This window comes from Patella vulgata, chromosome 1 (assembly GCF_932274485.2).
Source record: "Patella vulgata chromosome 1, xgPatVulg1.2, whole genome shotgun sequence".
Taxonomy (NCBI): domain Eukaryota; kingdom Metazoa; phylum Mollusca; class Gastropoda; family Patellidae; genus Patella; species Patella vulgata.
The window spans coordinates 80,246,256-80,253,981 of record NC_065879.2 but is presented as its reverse complement, the minus strand read 5'-3'; the positions used below and the strand labels follow the sequence as shown (position 1 = coordinate 80,253,981).

The following is a 7,726-nucleotide window of genomic DNA, read 5'->3' as shown; positions in this document are numbered from 1 at the left end:
TGGCTTGCGACGTGTACACATTGGCGTGCACGTAAAAGAACCTTGGCAGTTGGAATTCGATATAAGAGTAGGCCGTAGTGCCGCTGCTCAGGCCAAATATCCCTCATGGCACATAGTCGAACGCGAAACCCCATTTCATTTCATTTCCAAAACAGCGCCGGTATGCTGCGCTAAGATTCGAAGTTCCAAGTGCAAAAGAGGGGCATTCATTGTTTGTGTAAACGGGGGACTAGCGCAGAAGCTAATCCCACCCACTATAACAGAACCACTCGCGTGATTTTGATTGACATAAGAACCTATCATGCGTCTATTTTTAAAATCTCAAATTTCGAGAATTCAGCGGTGTTTATAAGTCAATGTCTGGGTTTGCTCAAGTCAGTCTAAATTTATTAACAGGACGAAAATAAGGTAAGGCTGTTCCTTTTTTTTTTTTATCCATTTCATGTTTTAATCTTTGCGGTTGCGAACCAAACAAATGTGTTCTTCTTTCATTTTCCTAACATTTCAGGGTATTTTTTAGTCATTTCATCATCAAGACAGCATTGGTGGCATAACAAAATTTGATTTCCTAATTTATTGTTCTTATCTTAATCGATATTGTTCCAATGTATATTGTATATTTTTATTGTTGTTTTTTATACATGAAATACTTAAGGATAATGAAATTTTAGCTGTAAAACAAAATATCTAGTTTTCTGTCTTTTAGTAAAGATGCACTATGTAAGATTTAGATAAAGAGCTGACAGTTCTCGCTATAATAGTTTAAAGATAGATAATGAAAAGGGAATGTGTTGAAAATTTCAGTCAAATTACCTTATTTTGAGCGGGGCTATTGTCGTTTAAAGAATATTTTACGATAATAAATAAAGTCTCGATTATCCATTTTTGGATTAAATTATTAACTAGCAATCGTGTTAGCATCCGATGCTCTGGAGCAGTGGTTCTCATCATTTTTGCCAACGGCACACCTTGGAACACATGAAAAAATAGCGGCACACCTGGCGAAATATATATATGAAAAATATTTGAATTTTGCAAAATAAAAAAATAGCAAGTCATATACGGCATACAACCGTAGACACAGACTAGTCATAGACACAAAGAATGACTCAAACTAAATAATGAAAATCACAGCTGCTCATTTGGGATCACGTGGTTTTTCGCATTTCATTAGAATGTCGTTCAAAATTTCGCGGCACACTTAGGAAGATCTCTATTATTATTGAGAATCGTTGCTCTAGAGCGTTGCTTCTGAGCTTGGAATATGAATCAATGTCTAACTAATAATCTATATCAAATCTGAGGCCTGCATTAGGCAGACTTGGCTCTTACAAGTTTTGTTTTCCTGATATTAATTTAATTTCTCAGTCCGAAAAATGAAATGAAATGGGGTTAAACGTCCTACTGTTCTGCCCCGACTGGACAGGCATACGCCACGCAGTGTGCTTCGAGGGAAATTTTTAACCAGGCAGCGGCGCCATGGGCTACTCTTATATCGAATTCCAACTGCCGAGGGATCTTTTACGTTCACGCCAATGTGTACAAGGGACCTCTGTTTTTCATCCCATTCGAACAACTATACATTGTCCTCTGCCAGGCTCTCTCTCATGCACTACTGACAAGGAGGAACCATGCCGGACCATTATCTGATAATCAAGACATTTTATTTATATATTATTTCTGAAAAAATTGAAAGGTATTCCGAGTGCTCCGTTTTTATAAAAGAGAGGTTTTTAAAATAGATTTATATTCATCAGGTAAAAAATCTGTTCTAATCATATGAACTACCCGGATGTTGGTAGTTAGCTACAGTCTGGACTGTTTTCTTCGCCATTTGTATACAATCAATTCAAGTTGTATATAAAAGACGAAATTAGACATTTGCTCTTCAATAAAGCATGTCAGTTACAATACTGATGTTATCCAGACATTACCACTTGGCTGATCAAATCCGTTTTATTTTCCTGTGTTGGTCGGGAAGGTTCATCGGGATTTCCCGGTGTGGTTTCCTCTCGTCAATAGTGCAGGATGGAGGGTCTGACAAGGACAGCTGTCTAGTCGTTCGGATGGGAGAAAACATCGAGGTCCCGTGTACACTTTGGCGTGCACGTAAAATATCCCTTGGTATCTGGAATTCGATATAAGAGTAGGCCGTAGCACCGCTGTCTCGGCAACATTTCCCTCACAGCACCGTGTGTGGCCTATGCCCGTCTTCATTAGCGCAGTCGGACGTTAAATCCCATTTCATTTCATTTTTCCGTTTTATTTTTCTGTTTTGTGACGATACCACATGATAACAGAAATAGATGAGTAAGACATTGGCTCGCTAAGCCAGAGGTCCCATGTTCGATCCCATTGATGCAGTACAGAGGGTCTGACATTGGCGTGCACGTAAAAGCACCCCTGGATTTGATATAAGAGTCGGTCGTAGCGCCACTATCCAGGCGAAATTTCCTTTATACCCTACTGCATAGCGTATGACCGTCTTATTTAGCTCAGTCGGAGCAGAATAGTAGGACATTAAACCCCATTTACTTTTACTTTTAATACCCCGACAGCACCCGTTTACTATTGAGCGTGGTTTTAAAATATGAACTACTAGCCTAGAGTGAATCTCAATAACCCATAATGTGTCAATAATTATTAATTGTCAATTCTATCATTAAATATTGCACCAAATACAACATAAATAATATATTTAAACACATTGATTATTTACCATTTAATTAAAGATGCATTATGCAAGAGCTAATTCTGTCTATTCCAGGCCTTTCGTTAGGCCTGAAATGTTATATAAATTATTAATTAGACAATTATTAACATAACAAGACCATAATCAACTCTCGATGTCATCGTTAGCCTGCGATATTTATTGGATTAGGATCCGATTTGCTGCTCAACTTTCATTCGTGATTTAATCACGATAATGGATAATCAAGACTATGTTTTTTATCGTACCGACTTTAGTAATGATGATCGAGGTTAGACCGAAAATTCAATCGTAAAATTTCGGTTCACAGTGGATCAATTTGGATGACATTTTCAGCAAATTCCATTTATATTATCTTGTTTTTAACTATTATAGTGAGAACTGACAGCTAATCTCCAATTATGTATCTATAAATTTCCTGGTTGGTATGAATGAAGTTAAATTTACAAAGCGCTTTCTTTGCTACGACGGAAGCCGCGGTTATTCAGCCACTAGGAAGCTGGTTCGCCGGGAAATTTCTTTAGGATTTTCCGGCTAGATTTTCACTTTTCAGTGTCAGTGGTGCAGGATAGGGGGCCTGACAAGGACAACTGCCCAGTTGTTCGGGTGGGACGGTAAAAGGAGGTCCCGTGTACACATTGGCGTGCGCGTAAAATAAGCCTTGACGGGTTGAGTTGGAATTTGAAATAAGAGTCGCCCGCAGTGTCGCTGTCCGGGCAAATTTCCCTCAGCCCACGGAGCAGAACGGTAGGATATAAAACCCCGTTTCATTTCCTTGAAGATTGACGAAGGGTCATGGGCAAGAATGGAACATCCCAGTAATTGTGACTGAAGTGTACGACCTCTGGTTTTGACTAGCGTTCTTTTGCCGTACTATTTGTTCATATTCCAACTGCTAACTCGGTTTTGGTCCCACTGGAATGACTGGACACACATTTGAATAGGAAGTGAACAGAAATGATTAATATAGGTTATCCGATTTCGACGAAGGGTGAAAATTACACAGTACTGTATACAATAGACTACCCACTACCCACAGCACCGTTTCTTTTCAATATGGCGGGAGGGTAGATGGCTGAATGGTTAACACGTGCGCGCTGTATCATAAGGTCTGTCATTGAGTCAACTGGCGTGGTTTCGATTTCCCGGTTGTACGTGACAAGGAGTAGGGTCGCCTCTCGTGGGTTTTCTCCGGGTCCTGCGGTTTCCTTCCTCACGGCTATTGAAATAAAATTGAACCATGTGTTAGTCCCGAAATGACCTAGTTTGTGTCGAGTGGACTTTAAACCCCATTTCTGTTTATCTGTCTGTTTTTTCCATACACAAAATTACATTTTTTGTAACACACGTATTCAAGAAAGTAGACTTCAAAATACGCAAAGAAATTGTAAACGTAAATTTCAACCGTATACTTTCAATAGACAAAGGAAGTCAAAGTTCGACTAAAAACTTGTATGAAATACTAATATAGCCTTTACCAGGTATCAAGTTTCTCTAAATCAAATCGCAAATTATCTTGTTTAAACATATTCTGCTTTCTTGATAAAAAAATAGCAACATTATGCGACATTCACAGGAAAACACGTATCAAACTCTTTGGCAAATATTTTACATAAATTTGTTCATGCGCACATAATGCAAGTCTGAAAAAGACATTCATTTGAAAGTAATACCCTAACGTGATAGTGAATACACTATACAGGTTATATAATCTTAACATATCAAAAACTGGATTTATTATTTAAACGAAACGTCTGAAAATATTCAGGATGTGTTGAGAACAACAAAATTATTGCATTGATCAACATTCCAGCTCGAAAAGAGCTAAATCTCGTAGACTTGGGTCAAATAAGTATTGAATTAAGTGTCTTAGTGCGATTACTGATACGACAAGCACTGTAACGTACTTTAGAAACCTATAACGCTAACTTTGGGGTATATTCTATGTCCAGAATAACTTGCGGTCTGAAAGTCGGGGGCGGCTTTGAATATATACAGGGGAATTTGGGGTTGTTCTTCTGAAAGCTTTTCAGGTTATTCTTCCAGGGTAATACACAAAAACAGCAGGCTATTCGACTTAATCTTAAACTTACAAAACAAAAATTTAAGGATCTAATTATTGTTTTGTAAGTTTAAGCGTAAGTCGAATAGCCTACTAATTTTTGTTTTAGTTTTGGCTTTCTCTGTTCACAGGATAAAAACCAATATCTGGTATATGATTAAAAGATAGATTGCCATCCCACCAAACAAATAAAAGCCTATGAAATTGACAACTTCTTTCTTAGACGACCAAAGAGTTTTGGGTACCTTAACATCACACAAAACGAATCTACATATAGAATGCAATAAAACTGAAATGAAATGAAATGTGGTTTTATGGCACGTCAGCTCAAAACGGGCTAAATTGCGCCAAAGCAATAAAACTGAAAACACAGATTAGTAGTATAAGGTGGTCGATCAGGAGTAAGCATATATATGGTCAATGAAACATCAAAATCAAAAAAATATGGACGCTTATCTAAGTCTCGTGTTAATTACCACAAAAACTCCATCAACTTGCTAATTGTAAAGAAATGTCCAATGAAATCAAAAATTTAATTTAGCTTCCAAACAAATGAACAGTAATATTAGACGATCGAGTAAGAATAAGCATATTGGTCAATAAAACGTCAAAATCAACAAATATGGACTCTTACCCGGATCCCACATTAATTCACAAAACTCCCTCAACATCCTAATTGTAAGAGAAAGGTTTAGCCGGAACTAAACGTCAAAACCAACAAAAAGGAAGAATAAAGGCACAATGTCTATAGAAGTCGCTCGTCAGTACTGTGCATAGTACTCCTTAGCAATGGAGTATCTAAATGGTGGTTATTTTCAATAAAAGTATTTTGGTATACATGGAAAGTAGAGACACATAATTTTACTAGAAAAATACTGGATTCCCTAAAACAATCGCCGATGGCACCCGCTCAGGATAAAATTGAAAGGACGTCTGTTCGAGTGACGTCAAAGGTTACACACGCAGATTGTCGGAACTCTTTGCATTAGGGAGCGCTTCATGTATGTTAATAAATTATATAATGGCGAAAAGGTAAAGGTACAACAGGTTCTGGGACTAAACTTCGGAATAAAAAGGGCAAGGGATAATCTCATAATTTACTTAGTTTTCGCGAACGCCAAACATGGTTTTTTAAATACATTTTTTATAGCTTGGGGTATTTCCTCGCAATTACAATGTTTTGAGAGGAATTTGAAGCAAATGTGTGACAGATTAATTGGTTTGAATATGTTTTTAGTCAAATACATGTATATATCACCAAATCACGCAGTTTGTACATGGGAAGGCACCTTTAATAGTCCCACGTTCATATATATACAAATTATTATTACTTATATAGTGTTTTACTTTGGATTACAAGATTATCAATGATTCTAACACCTGTTGCATCCCCAACAAAAACAAACTTATAATCATTGTGCTGTATTTACAGAATAACGAAGATTCACCATGGCTTGTAAAATTACTGGATTGACAGCAGCTGAGAAAGCCGCCATTACTGCCTCCTGGAAGATTTTGTCTGTCAATAAAAAGGACAATGGAATGACATTATTTCTAACGTAAGTGGATACTGGATTTAAAACTATAGTCTCGCAACAAATTTTCGATCTAGCTAGGTTGCCACTTGTGTCACTTACAAGCCACTTGAGCGACAGATACGTTGCAGACATTTTACCCAATCTTGGCAAATCGGCCTGTCAAGTTTTAGCAAAGGCAGAGTCAGCAAATATGAAATACGTCACGTGATACTACAACATCTGAGGCTGCTTGTGGCTAGTTCCTGACCAACCAGGTTTATCAGTATATCCTATTGTAGTAATTTTTACTGGTTTTCGACAGTTTGTCGCGGCGTAGGGTGACATTAGCTCATTTGACAATAAACATCGGATCATTATTAATCGCCAAAATCGATCGAATGTCTGATCTGCAAAAAAACGTTTAGTATTTTGATTTCAGACGGGGGCGACAGAACTGGGTATAAATCTGATTTTAACCGCTGGGATTACCGTAAATTGTCCTCTATGAGTGGCCAATATAATGACCATGTCTTTGTTTTTGTGGTATAAAATATACGACAATAATGTCATATTTCACAATGTTGAGGCAGTCCTTTAATCTAAGGGAAATGGCGGATTTCTTGCACCATTTGTAGGACTTAACATTTACTTGGTGGCGTCGTTCATATTATAACCACTGTATATACCTTGGACAGGTCGCCCAACTTGTCGTAAAATATAACGACATCGTTTATTTATTTAATGACATCGTTTTATTTAACGACAGAAGTATGTTGTTCATCGTTCCGTTAAATGTAAGGCATGGTTATGCCATCGTTAAAAGGGTGCAAATTTAACCCACCTAACAGGCATGGTTAAATGATTTAACCTGCCCCAGAAGAAGTAAGTTGTTCATCGTGCCGTTAAATTTAACCCACCTAACACTAACAGGGCATGGTTAAATGATTTAACGGGCCCCAGATGAAAAAATCTAATGGGTATATTCGTCGTTAATCTGATCTTTCTTATTATTTTCTGTAGATTATTTTCCACTTATCCCGACACACTGAACTATTTTAAAGCCTTTGAAAACAAGAGCCTTGATGAGATCAAAGGTATGTCAGATATGAGAGCGCATGCTACCGCTGTCATGTACGCCATGGACTCATTGATCGACAACGTAGATGACCCTGAATGCATGGTGGGCTTGGTCAGAAAAATCGCTAGAAACCACAAGGGACGCAATATTGGAAAAGCCAGATTCGAAGTAAGTATAGGAATGTAATATCTATTGGTGAATAATGTTCACCGGGCATTCTTTTTTTCTCTGTGTCCTAAATGAAGCCAAATCTTTAGGCCAGGCATATACAATTCGCTGTGGAGGTTTTATGGTAAGCACACTTGTTTGTTTTTTTTTTAATTCACTGTGGTAGTTTTATGGTTAGGACAACTGTCTTA

At 37.6% G+C, this 7,726-nt stretch overlaps 1 long non-coding RNA gene across 1 annotated transcript; it reads left to right on the top strand.

Moving 5' to 3' along the window:
* Window positions 1–347: 347 nt before the first annotated feature.
* LOC126825080 (uncharacterized) lies at window positions 348–7,427 on the top strand. The gene is made up of 3 exons (XR_007681783.1): window positions 348–408; window positions 6,205–6,331; window positions 7,310–7,427. It is a non-coding gene; the product is annotated as an uncharacterized LOC126825080 (long non-coding RNA).
* Window positions 7,428–7,726: the final 299 nt, after the last annotated feature.